The sequence below is a fragment of the Coptis chinensis genome, chromosome 4 (genome assembly GCF_015680905.1).
Source record: "Coptis chinensis isolate HL-2020 chromosome 4, ASM1568090v1, whole genome shotgun sequence".
NCBI lineage: Eukaryota > Viridiplantae > Streptophyta > Magnoliopsida > Ranunculales > Ranunculaceae > Coptis > Coptis chinensis.
In genome coordinates, this window is record NC_141459.1 from 91838140 (window position 1) to 91861891 (window position 23752).

Sequence of the window (23752 nt, forward strand, 5' to 3'; positions counted from 1 at the left end):
ATATCATAATACTCGACACCACAAACATGTCGACTATAACTCGATGATCGTATCACCCTCCCTAGCTTTAATCCTCACTGGAAAACCGCCTTTCATCTTAGAAGTGAGATAAGAGAAAAACACAGGTTCGAAACCATCACCCAATGCCGTCAAGACTTGAAAATGGTGTAGAACTCGAGCTACCACTCTCTTCATTTGTAAGAATGCCATCTCCTTACCAAGACAAATTCTTGGCCCAGCTTGAAGCACAGGATAAGTAAATGAATCCCTTGTGACAAACCTCAGTTTTCTTTCATTTTCTTCCCTTTCCAGCCATCTCTCTGGCTTAAAGTCTGCCCAGTCTGCATCCCACAAGTTCTCCATTATCCCCATTGCATAAGGATGATATGTGACCCTCATTCCTTTCCTTACAACTGTCCTGTCTGGTAAAACTATTGGGGTCCCTCACCATTGAGATGGACGAGAAGTGTGAGCGACCCGACCATGCTGTTTGAAGTTAGTTCTACTGGAATCAAGTTTGAACAGTTCGCATGTATTGTGAGGTAAGAAGAGTGAACGACCTAGCCGCGCCGTTCAAAATTGAGTCTTCTGGAATTAAGTCTCCACAGTCTACACAGGCCGTTTGGACCAACAACAACCCGACCTCACCATGTCGTTCGGGCCTTAATATTTCGACTAGGCATGTCGTTCGGAACCGAAATTTCACAGACGCATTGAAATTTTAGATTACTATAAAAACAAAAGTTAGGTTTTGGAAAACCAAGACTTGAATAGAAACCCAATTTTGAGAGCAATCAAAATTGAGAGAAAATCCTTGCAAAGAGAAAAGCTTGTAAGGAGAGAGAGGAGTGATCTAGTAAGTTGGAGAGACTTGAGAGGAGTGATTGTAATCTTCCTTTCCATACTTATAAAAGGATTAGCTCTTGTGGAAGTAGACATCATTGGCCGAACCATGGTACATATTTGTGTTGTGGTATGTTTTACTTGCTTTATATTTCTATTGCTTGTTTATGATAGTTATATCTATAGTTTAGGTTGTGGTTGTTGGTTGTAGTGAAAGATTAGATTTTTAATTGGAGTAGTAGATTGTCTAAGTGCAAGCTATCTTAGTGGGGATCGATTGGTATCATTTTCCCCAACAAGTGGTATCAGAGCCAGATTGGATTAAGCCCAACAAGGTTGTTATCCAAATCTTGCCCAAAAGGTGTTTTATAAAATTCTTGAGAGGAGTTTTGAGTTGAAATAACTTGTTGAGATGGACCATTTTGTAAACACTCGCATAACTATTCTGAATAAAGCTAACTACACTATTTGGAAAGCTAAGATGGAAGATTTGCTCTATTGGAAGGACTTGACACAACCTATTAAGAATGGAGGAGTAAAACCAGATGCAATAGCGGCGGCTGAGTGGAGCAAACTTGACAGAAAAACAATTGGGTACATTCGATAGTGGATTGACGATATTGTCTTCCACCATATATCTCAAGATACTACCACTTTTGGCTTGTAGAAAAAACTCGAAGACCTCTATGAGAGGAAGTCGGCCGAAAACAAGATACTACTCATTAAGAAGTTTGGTAACACAGTGTACAAAGAAGGTTCTTCGATGTCTGAGCATCTTAATGAAGTACATAATACCATCAATCAGTTGTATTTGTTGAAAATTGATATGGGTGACGAAGTTGAGGCTCTATTCCTATTAAACTCTCTACCCAACAATTGGGAAATGTTAGCAGTTTCTCTTAATGGAGCCACTAAGGATGGAATAATTTCCATGGAGATGGCTACCGGGGCATTGTTGAATGAGGAGACAAGAAGGGATTCACGAAGCAGCTCATCTCACTCAGAGATCCTTATCACAGATAAGCGGGGGAAAGGTAAGAGCAAAAAACCATCTCATTCTAGAGGTGGTGACATAAGCAAATCTAGGGGTGAAGCTAGAACTCATAAGACTGATAGACAATGTTACTATTAGGCCACCAAGGATCACTTCAGGTATGAGCTTAGAATACTGAAGAGGGATGAGAAAAATAACTGTGTACATGAAGACATAGTAAATAACAGAAGCACAAGCTGAGATACTACCGCAATAGCAGACGATGATCTAGTGGGGATTGTGTCAGATTGTGGTGAGTGCTGTGTTAGTACCTCATGCCAGGATACAGAGTGGGTGATAGATACAGGAACATCCTATCACGTCATACTGCAGAAGAGTTTCTTCACTACCTACAGCTGTGGTGAATTTGGTGAAGTGAAGATAGGTAACAATGGAGTCTCGAAGATTATAGGCATTAGGTATGATCATGTAGAAACCAATGTCAGCTACACCTTGACACTTAAAGATGTAAGACATGTCCCTAACATTCGGTTAAGCTTAATTTCCACTGGGAAGTTAGATGATGATGACTTTCAAAACTTGTTTGGTAATGGGGTATGAAAACTGAGTAGAGGTTCCATTGTAGTAGCCAAAGGGAAGAAAATTTGCTCGCTTTACAAGACACAGGCTAGTTTGTGTAAAGCAGAGTTGAATGCGGCACAAGAAGAAGCTTCCTCCGAACTATGGCATAAGAGATTGTGTCATATAAAAGAAAAAGGCATGGAAGTGTAGGAACCGTTATTCAGAATGCCTATTTCTACAAATCGCGAACACCACGCACAGCGGAATTAATGGGTGTCCACAATTTGTGATTGGAAAACATACCTTTGAGAATCGGTTTAGATAACTCTAAGAATCCAAGCTTTATGAAATCCGAAATCAACATCTTGATCTTCTGTTGTATTCCTTTAGAATAGATTGGATGTTGTGTGGACAACGATCTACCAACCCCCTTCTTTCTCTCAAGATCAGAAACGAATTCAGATCTACTTTTCTTGCCTCTTTTTCAGAACCAGTAAATAATGAATTTTGGCCAGAGAAAAAGAGTATTCTATTTATAGGCTACAATAGGGACCATGAGGAGAAATTAGGGTTGGGCCTCTTGGCGGGCTTGGGTTTCCCATGTTCACCCCGAACACACGGCCCAAGTCCGTCAACAAATGGCTTATTCCACTAAAGGCCATTGTTGCACTACCGCCCTAATCCCAAATTACGTGTCAGCGTTTATGGGCTCCATATTATATGCTCGTTGATCTCCCCATGTTTAAGATATCGAATGTCCGTTGATTAAGTCAAGTTACTGACAACTACATTAATTAACTTCTTATGTCCTTGAGTAGTACCACTCAACCTCATTGTCATGTCGGAATAAATCCACCTGTAGGGTTTACATGACAATCTTTTTGAGCTCCTCAAGGGGACATCATCAACCCGACTTCTTGCGGGACACGAATTCCTTCTATAATCAACAACACACCTTACATACAATGTCATTACCCAATCCATCGAGTTTGCTGATTCACAAATGAATCTCACTCATTGATGATTTAAAGCAATGTACAATGCATGTAAGTGCCTATTATTATATCCAGATTAGGAGGACAAGCATCCATAATAACAGAGGCGTTTGTTCTCTTATAGAGTCAGTATAAGGAGAAACAACCTCACTTGGTCCTGTTCAATACACACAAAGTGTACTAGTGTAATCCTATAGTCAATATAAACTAATACCAGATTATACTACAACCGTACTAATAGTTTGTCAAAATCCATCTAGATAAACTAATACCAGATTATACTTATACTTTATAAGGTACTGATGATATGATCTTCTGTGTGTTCACACCATATCATCTACAACATAAAGTATTAGACACATGCATATAACTAATAACATATATAATATGCATAACATTTGCCATATGATTCTCATTCAAAATATAAAGAATTAGAGTTAATACAAAAATAATGTTTTTAGTATATAACCCTATCAGGAAGTTCTTGCCAAGCAAAAGGCCTTACCAAACATAAAAGGTACGCTTTTAAATAGATGTACTCATTGTTTGGTTTGAAAGCAACATAAGGTGTCTTTCCTAAGATTCCCCTCTCACAGAAAGGATAATGTCCTTGAGCTAGCATACATAGACTTATGTGGTCTTATGAAAGTAAAGTCCAACGGGGGAGCTTCGTAGTTCTTGACTTTCATTGATGATGCGTCAAGAAAGATATGTGCATATAGTCTGAAGACCAAGAATGAAGTACTTGGCGTGTTCAAGACTTTCCATAGCATGGTGGAAAGAGAGACAAGGAAGCCTTTGAAGTGTATTCGCTCAGATAATGGGGGTGAGTACATTGAGCCATTTGAAAAGTATTGCAAGAGTCATGAGATTCGTTATGAGCAGACCGTTCCTAAGACTCCGCAACACAATGGTATAGCCGAGAGGATGAACCAGACCATTGTAGAGAGGATGAGATGCAAGTTGTCTCACTCTAAGTTACCTAGAAGTTATTGGGTAGAAGCAATACACACAGCTGTACATGTGATCAACCTATCGCCTTCGAAGCCTCTGAATAGTGATTATCTAGAGAGAGTATGGTTAGGTAGAGATGTTGATTATGGATATTTGAGGGTATTTGGGTGCAGGGCATTTGTTCATATTCCCAAGGATGAGAGATCCAAACTTGATGACAAAGCCAAGCAGTGCATTTTTCTGGGTTATGGGGATGAGAAGTTTGGCTACAAACTTTATGATCTGATCAACAAGAAGGTAATCCGAAGTCGAGATGTTGTGTTCTTGGAAGACCAAACCATAACAGACTTTAAGAATGGTGAGAATCTAGAAGCTTTCATTGATGATCTTGTTGACTTAGAACTAGAAGTTCATACTCTGGAACGTGTAGAAGGCATTAAGAATGCAAAAAACCATGGGTTTGAAGCTCATGATGATGATCCTATAACTCATGATGGGATAGAACCTATTGATATAGAAGATGCAGATGAAGTGCATGAACCACCACCTGAGCAAGATGAAGTGTATCCTCCTGAGCTACAAAAAGATGGGGTAAGGAGGCCCGACAGAGAGAGACAAGCTTCAACTAGGTATCCACTGCATACATATGTTTTACTATCTAATGGTGGATAACATATGTACTATCAAGAGGCTCTTGAAGGTACAGAAAAAGAGAAGTGGTTGAAGGCCATGCATGATGAGATGGATTTTTTGCATAAGAATCACACTTATGACTTAGTTGAGAAAACGAAAGGAAGGAAAGTTCTCAAGAATAAGTAGATCTTCAAAGTTAAGCATGAGGAGAATAATCCACATCTAAGGCACACAACTTGCCTTGTTGTGAAGGGATTTGGTCAAAGGAAAGGTATTGACTTTGATAAAAAAATTTCTCTTGTAGTTAAAATGACTTATATCAGGGTGGTATTGGGTCTGACCGCAAGTATGAACCTAAAAGTTGAGCAACTAGATGTCAAGATAGATTTTCTTTATGGAGATCTTGAAGAAGATGTATACATGGACTAGCCAGAAGGGTTTGAGGTCAAAGGCAAGGAGCACCTGATATGCAAGCTAAGAAAGAGTTTGTATGGGTTGAAGTAGGCACCGAGACAGTGGTACATAAAGTTTGATTCCTTTATGGTGAAACATGGCTACATGAAGTCCGCTTCTGATCATTGTGTGTTTGTTCAAAAATTTCCAAATGGGGATTTCATAGTGCTCTTGTTGTATGTGGGTGATATATTGATAGTTGACCAGAACATCAACAAGATATCTAAGCTGAAGAAAGACTTGAGTAAATCCTTTGAGATGAAGGATTTGGGTCATGCAAAGAAGATACTTGGGATGCAGATCACTCGTGATAGAAAGAGTGGGAAGTTGTGGCTTTCTTAAGAAAGCTATATTGAGAAGGTGTTGAAGAGATTTAACATAGATAAAGCGAAGCCAATCAGTTGTCCGCTTGGTGGCCAGTTCCGCATGACCATAGATATGTGTCCAAAGGGTGAGCATGAGCATAGTCAAATGGAAAAGATTCCTTATGCATCCGCAGTGGATAGCTTGATGTATGTAATGGTGTGTACAAGACCGGATATTGCTTTCGCTGTTGGCGTTGTAAGCTGTTTTCTGTCAAATCCGGGTAAAGAGCATTAGGAAGGTGTTAAGTGGTTATTGAGATATCTTAAGGGTACTTCCAAAGCTTGTTTGTGTTATGGTGGGAGTAAGACCTTGCTTGAAGGCTACACAGATGCAGACATGCCAGGTGATGTTGACTCTATGAAGTCCACTTCCAGTTATCTGTTTACTTTTGCAGGGAGAGCAGTTTTTGGCAATCTAAGTTGCAAAAGTGTGTTTCCCTCTCCACTACAGAAGCCGAGTATATTGCAGCCACTAAGTGTTGTAAAGAGATGCTATGGATGAAGAGGTTCTTCGATGAACTAGGGCTAAAGTAGAAATATATAGTTTGTAGTTATATATGAAAGTCAGAGCGCCATCCATTTGAGCAAGAATTCGAGTTTTCATTCTAGATCCAAGCACATATATTTGCGTTATTATTGGATTAGAGAAGTTCTCGAAGACAAGCAATTGTGTATTAAGAAGATCCATACCGACAAGAACGGGTCGGATATGATGACCAAAGTTTTACTGAAAGGTAAGTTTGATGTTTGTTGTGCTACCGCCGGAATGGTCGCATACTCCTCATGTTGATTAGGGAGTGGAGTATCCCCCCTCATGGTTTCGAGATGGGGAGATTGTTGGGGTCCCTCACCATTAAGATGGACGACCTCATGGTACCATTTCACAAGAAGTGCGAGCGACCCGGCCATGCCGTTTGAAGTTAGTTCTATTGGAATCAAGTTTGAACGGTCTGCATGTATCGTGAGGTAAGAAGAGTGAACGACCCGACCACGACGTTCAAAATTGAGTCTGGTGGAATTAAGTCTCCACGGTCTGTACAGACCGTTTGGAGCAACATCAGCCCGACCTCACCATGCATGTCGTTCAGGACTTTATATTTTGACATGGGCATGTCGTTTGGAACCGAAATTTCACAGACGCGCCGAAATTTCATATTACTATAAAAACAAAAGTTAGGTTTTGGGAAACCAAGTCTTGAATAGAAACCCAATTATGAGAGCAATCAAAATTGAGAGAAAACTCTTGTAAAGAGAAAAACTTGTAAGGAGAGAGATGAGTGATCTAGTAAGTTGGAGAGACTTGAAAAGAGTGATTGTAATCTTCCTTCCCATACTTATAAAAGGATTAGCTCTTGTGGAAGTAAGTATCATTGGCCGAACCACGGTACATCTTTGTGTTGTGGTGTGTTTTACTTGCTTTATATTTCTATTGCTTGTTTGTGATAGTTATATCCATAGTTTAGGTTGTGGTTGTTTGTTGTAGTGAAAGATTATAGCAAGTCCAATGGGGGGCTATATGGGTTGCTAAAGGCAAATATAGCACCCCAACCACAAAAATGTCATTCCAATGGGGTTACTAAATGGGTCTTAAATTTGGAAGGAGTCAAAGGCTCAACCAAAGTTAAGACCTTCGCTAGCAGCTGCTATAATAAGTTCGGGAGACGGATGACATAGTTTATGCCGTCCATGTGTTAAATTTCGACGGACGGCAGAAACTGTGCCATCCGTCCAAAAAAAAATTCAACTTAAGTTACAAAATAATGGACGGATGACAGAAACTATGCCGTCTGTATCATTTAGCACTTCAAAACATAAAACACGATTGGATTGGTTTTTTGATTTTGGGGTGCCAAATTTGGCGGGGCAAGCTAAAAGGCCTATGTGATACCTTTTAGCAGCCCAATTTAGTAGCTCTCCATTGGACTTGTTCTTAGATTTTTTATTAGAGTAGTAGATTGTCCAAGTGCAAGCTCTCTTAGTGGGGATCGATTGGTATCGTTTTCCCCAACAAAAACATCGTTGCCTGCAACCTCTTTCGTGTCTATAGGGACTAGTGGGTACAATCTCATGCTTTCCCAGAGTGAGGCATGAGTATAAACCATGTCCTTCACTTCATCATAGACAGATGCTTGAGGGGTCTCTAACATAATCTCTTTTAATGTATTCTTTTCTACATGAGAGTTGCAGGCAACTAACTAGAAAAACCATGTTAGCCCCGCTGAGGTTGTGTCACGTCCAGCTATAATGAAGCTTATAACCATATCAATTACAAAGGCATCATCTGAATGGCCAGAACACATAATCCTTGATAGAAGATCGACCGAATCAAGTGACGAATTTTCTTTGAGTTCTTGTTTCTTTTCACTCACAATGTGTTGTGCAAACTCTCTGATCAGTGTAACTGCACGCTTTAGTCACCTTTCTGACCCAATGTTAAGTGCCCTTTTCAACTGCCAGATTATTGGTAGTATATAACTGAAGCGTTCCCCACTAATTCTTACAACATCCTCAAAAGCTACTGCGAATGCTGCTTGTGGGAGTAAAGGAGACAAGTATTCAGGATCAAACCCAAAGGCAATCTTGCAAATATTGTCAAAGGCAAATCTTTGGAGTATATCTTGAAGATCAAAGGCTGAATTTTTAGCTGCCGCGTCATCTGATAGAATGGGGATGAGGCGGTTGGAGAGTTCTGATTCAACAACAGTCTCGACAAACTTTCGTAGGGACTTAGTGTTGACCTCGTGGCTTGAAATTTGTCTTTGGAACTTCCAGTTATCACCATCGGCATTGAATATACCATTGCCAAGGAAATCGACTAATGCAATGCTAAAGATATTACCTTTAGGGTAAACAGAAAATCGAGTCTTGAGAATGTGCTACACATTCAAAGGATTGGTTGTAACAACCTGACGGAAACCTAAAGCACCCTCAAAAACAAATGTTCCATTAGGACATTCACTGAGAATTTCCACAACCCATTGGTTGTGTCGGTCTTTATTAGCGAAGAGGGTGAAAAATGAACCTACCAATGGGTAAGATCTAGGCAATTTAGAGACTGAACATGAAGTTGACTTTTGATGAATATTGATGTTGATGAAGATCAGGAAGAAGAATAGAACTACGAAAAGAAGGAAAACTGCAAAGACTCCATACAGGAACATGATCAATAAAAGTTATACGAATACTATGTGCAAGGGATTGTTAATTATGTGTTGTTTGTGGCTGATATGATAAAGGTAACGCGTCTAACGCTAGATGATGCTTGAAACCTGGAGTTTACTTATAGCTATGATTTGCTTACCTTATTTGTTGCATCATCGATGACAAGATATAGGTTTTGATTACAGAAGGTGAACTCTTGTCTGAAGTATGTGACTTGGATTGCATCTGTAGAGAAGCTTTTGTTGAAGTATGTAGAGTCTCACACATTCTATATGTGTGAGATCGTATCTTATTTAGTAGTTTCTATTTCGGTGAAACCTATCACCCAGTATAAATATATGAATTGTAGGTTAGAGTAAAATATACTCTAAACCCTACCTTCTTCTTGTGCCTCCATCCTTTCTTCTTCTTCTCCTCTCCATCTCTTTAACCTAACTAGCTAACCACTATATGTATCTCTTAGCATAATTTAACATGGTATCAGGAGCCGACTCTGTTTAGAGAATGCTAGGAGAGAGATCCGTAGTTTCAAGGTTCTAGTGTTAGTATTAGTTGTTATCTTAGTATTGTTTTGCTTCCGCAATCTCTCGGTATTGATAAAGATGAGTACATCAGGTTTTGGTTTTCAAAGGGGGAAGGCGTGGTATCGTTATCTCATTGTATCTCTCAATTTCTATGTGTAGGCGCGCATGCGCTCAGTTTAAGAAGTCTTCGAAGCGCGCACGCGCTCAAGTACTATATCTCAAAGTTTCTTGTGATAGGTGCGGACACGCTCAGTTTAAGAAGTCTTTAAAGTGCGCATGCGCTCGAAGTACTGTATCTCGCAGTTTCTTCTTTTCCATCAAGTGAGTTTTTCTTCTCTTTACAATGACTGATGTTGTTCCAAAATCCGATGAATTCGGTAATACGTCTGTTTTCTCTGTTGCTATGACCTTTGTTAAATTGGAAGGTGTAACCAATTACCTTCAATGGGCAGAAGCAGTTATTGTTTATCTTACTTGAAAAGGTAAGGAAAGTCATCTAACAGATCCCCCAGATGATAAAGGAAAGACAACCTGGACGAAAGATGATGCCTTGGTTAAGAATTTTTTGTGGAATACTATGGAGAAGGATGTTTGTAATATTGTGCTGTTTTTCAAAACCTCTAAGGAGATTTAGGAGTATCTACAAGAATCATACTCTCAATCTCAGAATACTTCTCATATCTTTCAGTTGTATGAGAACATCTTTGATCTCACTCAAGGCGATATGTCTATCTCTGAGTATTATAATTCTCTTCATAGCAAGTGGGAAGAACAGAATATTTATCACCCACTTACTACATACATAAATCAGTTGAAGAAACAAAGAGAGGAATTTCGAGTCTCAAAATTCCTATCTGGGCTACGTCTCGAGTTTGCTAATGTGAAAGCCCAAGTTTAAGCTGAATCTAAGCTTCTTACTCTGTTTGAAGCATATTCTTGTCTTTCTCGTATTATTGCACCTCCTCCAAGGCACAATGACAGTGCGGCTTTATTGATCCCTCCAAGCAGCAATAACAATCCCTCCTCTGGTCGTGGTAATGGAGGTGTAGAGGGGGTAGAGCCGGTTGTGGACGTGGAGGTGGTCGTAACCAGGGGAGTGGCCGTGGTCGTGGTATTGGCAGTTTTGATCCTTGTGAGCATTGTGGGCACACAAATCATAGTTCTGATTTTTGTTGGGATATAACAGGACGCCCACCTTTGCAGAAAGCCAACAATGCCACAGTAGTTGATCAGAAAGTGACCGATTTTCAACAAGTTCAAGAAGACCTTGCAACCCTGATGAAGTGGATACAAGCCTATTCCAGTCAATTTATCGAGTTCATCCAACCAACCCACTGCAACCCTAGACGATTCAGGTAAAACATGTCTTCATACAAGTGGTAACAACTTTTGGGTCATTGACTCAGGAGCTTTTGATCATATGACAGGTAATCCCTAGTTGTTTTCTAATCTTGAGTATACTCACACACCATCATATGTCACATTAGCAAATGGGGCTAAGGCTAGTATTCTTGGTCGGGGTACTATTCAATTAACTTGTAATATATCACTTGTCTATGTCTTGCTTATTCAAAATTTCCCCTTTAATCTATTGTCTGTTCGTCGTCTCATCCAATCTCTTCACTGTAATGTCATGTTTTCTTCCACTCATGTTGTGTTTCAAGATCTACAGACAAAGACACTAGTTGGTGGGGGGTATGAGCACGGGGGCATATATTACTTTCAAGATGGTTATGGGAACTCTCACCAGAAGCAGGCTTTCACAGTCTCAGTCTCTCCTGTTTAGTGGCATAGACGTCTTGGTCATCTTCCTCTGGCTAGTTTGCGAAGTTTAATTAGTTCCCAGTATTTCTTCTAGTATTCAGTATTTAAGTTGTGAGGTTTGTGAGTTAGCTAAACATCGTCGTGCTACTTACAAAAATAGGTTAAATAAGTGTTCTAGTGCTCCTTTTCAGTTAGTTCATTAAGATGTCTGGGGTCCTTGTAGAACCACTGGCCTTTTTGGAGCCAAGTACTTTATTATATTTATAGATGATTTCTCTCATGTTTGTTGGGTATATATTATGGAAAATCGTTCTTAAGTATTCTCTGTATTTCAAAAATTATATGCTAAGATTACTAATCGGTATTCTACACACATGTATGTTTTTCGAACTAATAATGACAAAGACTATACCTCTGCAATATTCAAGTGTTTTTTAGATGACCATGGCATTACACATCAAACCTCTTATGTGGATACACCTCAACAAAATGGGGTTGCTGAGAGAAAAAACTGACCCATTCTTGAAGTCGCCTGATGCTTAATGTTTCAAACAAATCTCCCAAAGTTTTATTGGGCAGAGGCAGTCCTTACTGCCACATACTTGATTAATCGTATTCCCTCTTCAGTGTTAGACAGAAAAAACCACACTCTGTTCTTTTTCCTAGGCAACCTTCTTTCTATCTTCCCCCTCGTATTTTTGGTTGTGTATGCTTTGTTTATAATCTTCAACCGAGTTGTGATAAGTTGGACTCTTGTGCTATTAAGTGTGTTTTCCTTGGGTATTCACTTACACAAAAAGGGTACAAGTGTTATAGTCCTCATCTGCACAAATCATTTGTCTGTGTTGATGTTATTTTTTTTGAAGATGTCCCGTTTTACTCTTCAGAAAGGAAGGTGTCCTCTGAACCATTTGAGGATTGTGTTCTGCCATTTGGTGTTGTTGATCTTCCTGTGACTATTGGTGTTAATGAGGGAGCTAATAATCAGGTTACCGCTACTGATGTTAGAGCTCCAGCAGACGGAGCGAGTGCGCGCCCTATAGATAGCCTTACAGAAGCGCGTGCGCACCTTTTGCCTATAGTTGATGTTCGCAATCCAGTAGATGGAGCCCATGCGCGCCCACAGATGGCCTTACAGAAGCGCGCACATGCCCCTTACCTACAGCTGCTATTCACGAGTTTGAGGCTGAAAGTTCAACTGCTCCACTGCCCTCCCCTCTTCCCACTATGTCTGTGGATCCTATTGCCATTTCGTCTGACCTCGATGTTCCTATTGCCCTACGGAAACTTGAATGTCCACTTGCTAGTATGCGTCTTCCTAGTAAGTATGTGATAAACATAAAATTGGTAGTTTACCTACGAAATGAACGATGAACTCAAAACGTAAGTAAACTAAAACTATCTTATGTGCCTATTCTTTATCAAAGATTCTACTCTCAATCCTATGAGATATAGTGGAGTAGAGTGATTCGTTCCACTCCTAGTCCTTCCAAGATGTGTTCTCTCATTACGATAAGTGCTCTTAACTCTAAAGTCTAATGAGAGATTTCACGAAGTGGCAACTTGACTACGATGCAACTACCCCACAAGATGCAACTAGTCGACTATCGAACAACTATGGGAATGCTACGTTGATTCTATGATAAGGAGTTAGAGGGGATTGATTCCACCTTAACTTCGACTTAATCCTACTAACGGCATTTAATCGTCAGAATCCAAATGAATCGCTTTAACACAATATGGTTACTCCTAATCCCTAATTACACATGACATTTCTACCAATTCATAACTAGTATGTGAACGATTAAACCCATTCTCATGGTGAACTAATCGCGTTTCTAGAGTGGAAAGGAATTTCTTACGGCGACTCTACGATAATCGGAATCAAGCTTTCATCAAGGCTTCTCAACCCCCTCAATGGAGGTTTAGCCGAGAATCATCACGCTATCATTCCCAATGGAATTCAAACAAGACATGATATAAAGATTGAAACTTTGCTTGTTTAAACCTAATTCAAAACTACTAATGCAATAATTGAATTAAACTAATAATGGCAATTACTTGAATCTACGAATTGAAACTAAACAATTAATGGAAATGAAACTAACTTATGGAGAACACTATTTTATTAATCTAATGAATAATAAAACAATGATTCAAATACTAAATTAATAATCTAACTAATCTAAGTCTAGCTATCTACGTAATAAGGGAAATTAAATCTAAACAATTGTAAATGACAAGAATCGAAATTGACAAATAGCTATTTTATTTATCAAACTAATTAAGAACAATGATTCTAAGAGTTTAATCTAAAACAAGAATTGAATATAAACTAAACTTAATTTAATTAAATAAAAACTAGATCAATAATTATCTATTGTGTTAGGTCTAACTAGCTACTACTAACAAAGAGTGAAGCTTTGGTTTTTATACTTTTAGATCCAAAAATCGTGCATGGGCTTGGAGCCATGTTTTGGGCCAGAGAATCAGGCCCACAACCCAATTCTTTCAGTCCGAAAAGGCCTCTTCAGCTGCAGTTGGCTTCAACAGACTTTTCGTCCACTTCTGCTCCTCGGATTGGATCAAGGCTTATACCATTGGAAAGCGCTTTCCGAGACGGTCGTTTTGACATAAGATAGGCCCCATTCTGAGGTCTGAGTCCAAAAATACGGCCTTCGGAAGTTCTGCTGACTTGTGTGCTATTTCTGCCCGCGTCGACTTTTCAGCTTTTGATCGGGCTTTAGAAAGGCTTTGTCTTCTTGAATCTTGGCCTATAGTCACGGAACTCCTTAGTAACCGACCTTTGCTCCTTTATCTCGCTAAAGTGGCACATTTTCACATATAATGGACTTTGAAGCACGAAATGCATAAAAACACGAATGTCGGTGTTAACTCTTAATTATTACTCACATAATTGGTCTAATAATATGATCATGCATGAGGGGTTAAAACTACAGTTTTGAGCTCTTATCAAACCACCCCCAAACAGCATTTTGCTTGTCCTCAAGAAAAGATGAGAAATTAGAATAAGTGACCAAAAATGGAGTTCTAACTACTCTCGCTTTTATTTGAGTGCAATTGCATTGACCATATGCAACAAGGCGCTTAAACCACTAGGAATTCCCTAGTGGACGAAGTTATAGCCCTCGTGAGAGTTTTCCGATGAAGGTACTCACAAACTTCATCTATACTACAACGACTAAGAAATAAAACTATTGTTTCCTTATTCATGCTCTAAATTAACTATACCTCTCAATAGCAATGCATATAGAGTAATCAAGTCGAAACCTAAGCTAATATATGCATAATAATCAATCATCTACAATAAACATATATACAATGAGTAATACTATGAAATGCCTAGCAGGTTAAGTTTCTGAAACTTCGGGATAAAGCCTTAAGTAGGTTCTCACAATAATAGTCAAGATACAACACTCTAATTTTTTCCACTCAAGTTTATCTATCTAAAGGTGTGCGGTGGGCACACTTTACCTTACAATCTCAATGACAACAAGGAAGCCGGAGTCGATCAAACACATCTGCCACTTACTATCACACTAACCTATTCCTAATTGAGCTAGAGGTCTTTATTAGGTGTCATGGGGATTAGGAGATGGTTTAAGAAGGAAAGAAATGGATATTCAAAAAGGACAAGTCTGAGATAATAGAGTCTTCATATTATGTAACTTAGAGAAAACCTTTTTATTTTCTTTTGCTTCTATACTTTGTTTCCATCCTTAGCCATATTTTTTCTTTTCCTTTTCTTTGGCTTTTGACTCCCTTTTATTCTATTTTGGAGTTTTTATTTTATTTCTATTTTTATTTTTCTTTTCTTTTGATGGAAACTTCTTTTCTTTATTTTCTGAAGCAATTAACTAACTTTTGTATACACAAGTTTTTCTCTTCTTCTTTCTTCCTCATTCTATTCTCAGACTTATCTAAATTGGGTAGGTTGAATTTTTTATTTTGTTTTGTTTTGTAACAGGGTAAAGGATTTGTGGTTTATGAAAGACTAAAGAAAGGTTAGGAGGGGCTTACTAATGGAAAATAATTCATAGGTTTGAATTTTTGGCTATATCGATCCAAAGAGAGCCTAAATTCTCGCTTAGGATATGGTTTAGTGATCAAGCAAGTGGACATTATGATTTCTCTATCCGGATTTTACTTCTCCCTTGTGTCATTTCTCAAATGTTTCATTTCATATAAGGCTTTAGGCTATATTCTCACAGGATTTGTAGAATAAGTACTCTAGCCTAGATTTCAGAAACTTACTGCTAACAATCATCGATACTCATGTAATATATTTATAGATAGATGCAAAGATTATTACCTATTTATTAACCTAAGTTTCTAAAAATTATTCTAATGCAAAATCTACGTGAGACTTCTAGATTATTAAGAGCATAGAGAAGGAAAACAATATCAATATTCCTAAGTGTATAGCATGAACTTATTTATTTATATTTTTGAATTTTTGAAATTTTGACTAGAAAACAAATGCATATTATACATATCTATATCCTAGCAGATGCCTTAATTACACATGTTTCTATGCCCCCAAACAAGAAGCATGCTTTGTGCTCAAAGTATTTTAAATAAAGAGGGTAGGAAAAATACCATTGAAACGCAGCGTGAAATTGGGAACATCCGCAAAACAAAGTTAGAACGCGTCTAATATAGAAAATAAAAACTGACTTGAACTCTATAACGAAGTTCTACCCATTATGGGGTTAACAAGAATGAAATTGCTTGGGACATAGCAGACACTAACTAGAATTAAAACTAACCTTATCTCCCGTTGATTACTCATCATCTTCCTCATCCTCTTCTTCTATAAAGAAGTGAGGTTCCTTCAATCTGCCATGCCATGATAATTTGCCGGGCTTCCGCCATTTATCATCTATTATTGCTAACCTATTAAGAGCCACTTAATCGACGGGTGTAGGGTGCAACCTGATGAGGTTGTATCCTCCACCCTTTGCCAAGTCATTGCACGGAAAGATCGAATAATACTATTTGTGGGTCTTACGGTGTCGCACCGTAATCCAATCCGTGAAAGCGTGTACAAAAAAGGAAAGAAACATAGCATAATATGGAAAATTAGAACAGGCATAAGAAGGAACTTATGCCTCATGCTATGGGATCGAAGCTAAACTAGACATCAAGGTTCGGGAAGGTCATGACACATACGCCCCGTGGCTAAAGCAAGGAAGACGCTGCAAGTGGCATCATTCACAGAAGAAAAACGCCATTCCCCTAAAATGTTTAGCATGATCCAAAACATAACAGTTTCGATGTTCATGGACAGGCTACCAAAGGCGACGTTATATTCCCCTTGGTCCTCGATACGGAAAATGCCTGCGCCATACGACTCATGCAAAAACTCATAAGTGTAGACATACATATTATCTACCCAATAACACCATGGGTCTTGTATTTCAGCGGGCATAGCAAGTCCAAGCACAAATGCTAGCAAGAACCTCGTAATTTCCATTGGTTCATTATCGATGTTGGTTCTCCATCTGGTCTCTCAAAGAAAATGCAGTTATCGTAAAAATAAGATGCTAGTGTTGGAGAATAAAGTGCATTAGGTCTTACCATAAGCGGTTCCCAGCCTACGTATGTGATCGCTTCGCGAAACCAAGCACCGTAAGTAGTGCTTTGGAACAAATCTTTGGAAGACTGTTTCGGTATCAATGTAGGAGATGTCATCTTAAAATTATGCTCTGAAATAGCTGCGAATGATCAGGAACACCCCCAGAGAAAAACTGGAATTTTTCGGTCCTCGGTCGTCGCTTGGCGCTCTAAAGTTTTAGAATTCCAGTGTTTGGCTGGTCGCTCACCTTAGCCTGCGAGTGCGCTCGACAAAAATTCTGAAAAATGCGGTAGGAAAGTGCACTCCTCGGGGGGGAGCAGGCGCACTCCGAGGTGCTGAAGATCGGAAATTGAGACGAAACGTGGAAATCGTGGGAGTGAAAGGTGAGTGATGGAGGTTAGGTGTAGTGTGAGTTGTGAGTGTAGAATGAATGAAGTTTATATAGGTTTAAAGTTGCTAAAACAGATCGGGAAGTTGCCAAAAAGTTTTTACGGCAGTTTCCGGAAATCCTAAACTTTCCAAACCCGAAAACGGAAACAACTCATTTCCTTGATTCTAAAACAAACCTAATATCTTTTAGGTTGAATTTTGGATAGAATCTACCTATTTAATCGAGATTTCATATACTTATTCATAGATTTGCCTAAACGGCCATATTTTCACCTTGACTCCAAGAATAAATTCTAAAACAAGGGTCATATAAAAATCATCTTTGGAATAGATAACACCACCCCCAAACAATTTGGGAAGGTGGGATCAATATTAAAAACCACGACAATGAAAATAACCTCATTATATTAAAATTTTCATTCGAAGTACATTTCACTACAAAATTAAAATTACGGAATTAAACTTACATTAAAATAAATAACAATAATGAAACTACAAATAAATAAAAAAAAACATCAAACGATACTATCCCTAACCACTTCTGTGAATTGGTGGCGGAGGGCATATCGCTCAAGAGATGGCTCCCGAGCTCGATGGGCCAGCACCATTAAATCTTCCGGCAATGACGCCGCATACCTCGATGGTGTGTCCTCGGAAGGAGAATCCCGTGAGGAGGGGAATCGTGCAAGCATGTCGGCTCGAATCGGCGTTGAGCTTCTAGCTCGCCCCTCATCTGTTCCCACCGGGCGTCCCTCCGGCTGGGATCGGATCTCGGTTATGATGGATAGTAGCCTGTCGAGTCCAGAGGTCTTTGCAGATAGTGTTGAGTGAACGCATGCCACGATGAATTACGGCCATGCGCTCGTGATCCGACCAACACCTCTCCGGGCATCCGCATCAAAACAAGTCAAGTCCTCCTCATCATCCTCGAGGCAATCTCATTTCCCCATCCTCCTCGGCATTCTCATTTCCCCATCCTCCCTCGCCCTCTACCCTATCCTCGGGCAACCTCCAAACTCGTTGGACACAATCCTTATAGATCGCGAGGATTTCGGGTGTAGGGTGATGTAAGACCTATCGTGGCGAGCCGGAGCTGCTCTCAACCGGCATGATCTTGGTTATCAACACGGGGAGAGGTGCAACAGCCTTCCCTACTCCCCTAATCATGCTAAGCAAAAACTCCAAGATACTAAGAACTTCGTACTTACGCTCTGGAGTATCCATAAAATGTGGAGGCAGTTCAGGCCGATGTCGGGCCGACCTTCTCCTTGCCACCCGGGGCGTTCCGACCAATCCATCTGCTGCAGCCAACCCGGGTTGGTTCGAGGATGCTGGCGAACACAATGCGATCTCGCGATTGTAGTTCCCGGTAATCGCCACGCATCATCAGCGGCTCTACCCCATTATATTGGGACTCCCGTAACGTGACATCCAGATGGATTCTAGGCGGAATGCCTAGAATCTCAGCCAACAACCCAGTAGTTACTTCCTTCCTCCTCTTCGCCACCATAACAAATATTCTAGTCCCCTCCAACTCCCTCGTGTTGTAGAGCGCCGGACTAAGTCGCCGCGGGTAAAAGGCTTCGGTCGAGTACCACAAGCTATTCCAGTCTCTACTGATCATTTCGTCACCGTAAAACGGCGTGAAATGGTCACCAGTAAAAGCTTGCTCCGGCAAAATTCGACGTTGTTGAGCCATTTTAGTGTTTAGAATGTAGTGGGGGTTTAAATGGGATGTGGTGTTGGAATTTGAGTCGACCGGTAAAACAAACCGGTGGTGGGTGGCGGTGGTGGTGGCGACAGTTCACAATTTTGAGATTCCGGTGGTTTTTGGCTTTTTTCTACTTGGTGGAGGTGGTGGTGGATGGATTTATAGAAGATTTAAAGTTGATTTAAATGTGGGCGTGGGTTTAATTAGGTTTCTTTTAAATTTATTTATTTATTTATTATTATTATTATTTATTTTTTTTTTTTAGGTTTGGAGCTTGGTGGTCGTTAATGGCGATTTGGAAGATGAACGCAATTTGTTTGGGGAAAGGTAGGGCGGGCCGGTACCGATCTTCTTGTGGTTGGGCCCAAGCCCAATTCAAAATTTTCGAATTTTTTGATTTTTCGCGTAACTTCAAATCAAAAGTGCCGCTTCGTTACTGGTCCGATTTTTGCGAATGAGATATGGAAATGATCAGGAGAGAATTTCCAATCCAATGATCCATAAAACACTCTATTCTGACCCTGGATGACATATAAGATAGTGGAAAATGCCTCGAAGTGCGTGCATGACGTACGTTATGCGAACGACTGAACTCTAAATTCATGATTATGTCCCCCCGGATCGAAATACAATTAAATGGCCTAAGCAACTCTAATGGGACATAAAACATTCTAGGACGGAAACACAAACACCTCACCCCCAAACAAATTTTTTTACAACAAAGCTTAGAAAATTTGTTTTTTAGCAGTGGGTCTTTTAAAGTCAGATTCCCGAGACTTCCTAGATTACTATGTTTATTCTTTAATATATATATATATATTTTTACTTTTATAATGAAAAACAATAAACCAGAAAGACATAATTCACCCCATAGAGAAACATGACTCAAAAATCCGAGAAAACATGCAAGAGTGGAAAACGTGAATTATGTTAAACGTGGACTTAGGATCCGGTACTTACTGCCACACACTCCATAGGGAGGGCCCGATTACCTTAATGGTGCACTCACCAATATATGGAAATGAAAGGAAATGCACCAAACACAAAAGTTGAGTCGTTTATAGTCAGATACTCGAGACTTTATCTAAACATATGTATGAACATGCAATTTATCATATATCAACAACCGAAATAGTTGTGGTTCATTCTATAAATAAATATCACAGAAAACATATTCAAACACAATCAAGCACCAAGATTTCCTATGACGCAACCTAGTGAAATGAAAGCAAAGTCGGATAACCCTATTACGTAACCTAGCATGCACCTTATTTTTCATTTTTGAACAAGAGGGTGTTCTAGTAAATAAGTGTGGAAAAGTGAATGGTTGTGGAGAATATGGTGGATATGGATAAGTTGTAGAAGGAAAGCATGTAAATAATGAGGATGTGGGTTTAGCACAAAACTCATTCATGGTGTGTGTAGGGACTGTTTCAAGTCTGAAAATGAAGGTGTCAAATGCTTTGTTCTTCTGAAGTATTTGTTTACTAGGTGGATTTAAAAAATTATGAAGTACAGGAGAAACAAAAGGATCGAGTGCAAACTCGAGATTCCTTTGAAAGGGTGGAAGGAGGGGAGTCGAGGTGGATGTTGTGCAAAGTAGTTCTTGATAAGGTGAATCATCACCTGCTCTAAGAAACTCATCGAATTCCTCATCTAGATTGGTCATATCCACGTTACTATGATAGTCCTCTACATCTTTGAGAAAGTCATCTATCTCATCCTCATCCGTAATATGTGTATCGACTAGTGTAGGGATGAAAATGTTGGAGTCTGAACTTCTAAAGGAAAGAATTTTGGGCATATGATTATAAGGGAACGTGTTGTTGAAATAATCTCGAGCAAAGCTCTCGATCATGCTAACCTCTCCTTGCCCGCACTAATCGAAAGTAACCGTGGTGTCTTTGTTTTAAAACATTGACTTCAACAAAGCAAGATGGCCAAAAGACATGGACATTGAACCATCGCGGCAATTAATGAGCGCATTGGCGGTTGCCGAGGAAAGGACGCCCTAAGATGTTGGACAGAGTCGTTAACGACTTCTCAGTCGAGGATGACAAAATCAATAGGATAGTAGAAATCCTGAATTTTTACCGAACATTTTCGACCACACCCTTAGGATACTTAATAGACCCGATCGGCTAATTGCAACGTCATTTTAGTGGGTTGCATCTCGTCTAGACCTATTTGTCTATACAAATAAAAACGGAGTAAGTTAACACTAGCCCCCGTGTCTAATACTTGCCGTCGTATAGGAATCTCCTAAGGTGCATTGATCTGAAGGGGCGACCGGGGTCCTTGTACTTAACAATTCCATTATGTTGGATAGAGTTGGGAATTGTTCCGTTAAAAGGCGTCTTTTGGTATATTTGTCTTACGCCTAGTAGTACACAACTCCTTAAGAAACTTAGCATGGTGTGGTAGCTTTTAATAGCGAGGAAGGGAAGGTTTATAGTTAGATTCTTGAAAACGTCCCTAATCTCCTCATAATTAGTATTCCTAGTTAACACGGCTAATTTTTGTGGAAGCGGTGGTTTCTATCTATATTTAGCAATGGTATCACCTGGATGTTTAACCGTGGCTTTTCTCGTTTCTTAGGTTGTGTTGAATGGCGGTACCTCTACGGTGGTAGGCTCTTCAATTTCTATTTCGGTATCTAGTAAAATAGCAGGTGTAGGGGCTACTAGTGGGGTAACTATAGGCATAGTTACTTTGTTATCAACCACTCTGCCAGAACAGAGAGTGGTGATGGCCTTTAGCTCACCTACATTTTCATATTCATTACTAGTATTATCGGTTACCTCAAAGGCTGTGTTTGTTGTTTTAGGATTAGGTATTTCGTGACCTGGAAACACACCTTTGGGTTGGGATTTATCTTGGGCCAACTGTTGGCTTAAATTATTAACGGATTGTAGAAGCTGTTGGTTAGATTGAGCCATGGTTTGGAAAAGTTTTTGGCTCACTTGTATGAAGGTGTCAAGACGATCCGGTTGTGTGGGTGTAGTAGTCACGGGTGGTGTGACTGGAACTATCTCGCGTGAATTATTTATGGGCGGATTTTGATAATTATTATTTACCGGAACGATACCTCTATTAGCATTATAATTATTATAACTACCTTGACCTTGTGCTTGTCCTTGTCGAGGTTGCACTTGGTTGTTATAATTATTAAAATTACCTGACGACTCATCCTTGTCGTGGTGGAGCTTGGTTAAAGCTGTGCGTTGGCCTAACATATTGATTATTGTACCACGGAGGTGTGGCGTGTTGGTTATTTCTCCAACCGAAGTTGGGATTTTTGTCTCCAAGGGGTGTTAGGTTCACTATTAATGGAACAAGCCTGTTCATAGGCTATAGGGCGATGGAAGTCGGGATGCTCAAGGCTCCAATGAAACTACATGGATTTGAATTTACATTCATGGCGGGGATAGGCTTTTGTTGAGCGAAATGGCCTCTACCTTTTTAGTGAGTGATTCGATTAGAGTTTTAAGCTCGGGATCGTGTTTAATTTCAAACATACCGGCGGCCTTAACTGTATTTGATGAACTAGAGGAGCGGTGGATTTCGTCACTACCCCCCCCAGTTGTTATTTCACTTAGTTTGATCCTCTAAAAATTTATAAGCTGATAGGAAATTAACCGGCCTAAATAAACAGGCTAATTAAACCCTTCTTTAATATTACTAATACTGCGCTGGCAAGCCGCGAGGTCTATCGTAATAAAAGCAAGAAGCGAGAGTCGATCCCACAGTAGCGTGTTGGGTACAATTGAATACTAAAATAGTACTTAACCTAATCCAACTATATTGGTTTATGAAATTTTGATTAACTAGTAACTAGTCCTATTTAACTTAATTATGAAAACTATAAAATTTATATTAAATTATCGAGTGGAGAGGATACTAAGGCATTGAATTCACCCTAGACTGTTGTAAGTTTTCCTAATTTAATTAATTCAAAGTTCTCTTTTTAATTAAGAGTAGCACGAGGAAAAGGTAATCGTAGCTTTCGAAGATGTGAGCGTTGAGCTCCTATATAAATCTATATATGGGTTCGATCAATTTCAACAAATGAGAATATAAACTCCTAGCAAAAATCGTCTTCTTACGAAAGACGACTTCTCACAAGTTTACATAAACGATAAAACGATGCTTTGATAAGAACAGAATATTTATCTAATGATTAACTAGTCAAGTCATGAACTTTTAACATGCGAGATATAATCAATGAAAGTATTCTACTAATATCAGCGAAATAAATCAGTTATTAATTAATATGGAGAACTATGAATCAATTAAACAGTATAAACCTACGCAAGTCTAGGGCTTCCTCTAAGCCTTAGCTTATAGTTTAGCCACACATACTAACTGGAACCATAAAACCGGAGAAATAAAACTCCCTTAACAAGACCATAGCCTGCTGTGAAGTCTTCTCTTCTTGCTCGCCTATTCCAACAGTTGTGCTCGTAGCTCAAAGTCACGGCCTCATAAGATATCTCACGGTTCACCCACGTGAGGTCTTCTCCTTCTCTCTGGTGGTCGCCTCCACGCTCTGTCTTTGGTTTGGTTACGCCTTCTTTTCCAGCCAAGAGAGCCTTTTTTTCTTGCTCTCCGGTGACCTCCTTCTTCCTTTTCGGTCTCTTCGGCCGTTCTTCACTCTCTTGTGTTCTACCTTTTTACTGACCAAGAGCGACCCCCTTTCGCTGCTTTGTTTTGTTCTTTTTTTTTTTTTCAGCCAAGAGCCGCCCCTTCTTTCACTGCTGTCGCCTACGTTTTTCCAGCCAACAGACGACCCCCTACTCGTTTT

The 23752-nt window shown here is 39.6% G+C and overlaps 1 pseudogene; it reads right to left on the minus strand.

The window, feature by feature from the left end:
• Positions 1 to 33: 33 nt before the first annotated feature.
• Positions 34 to 8959, minus strand: LOC147505650 (cytochrome P450 94A1 pseudogene; annotated as a pseudogene).
• Positions 8960 to 23752: the final 14793 nt, after the last annotated feature.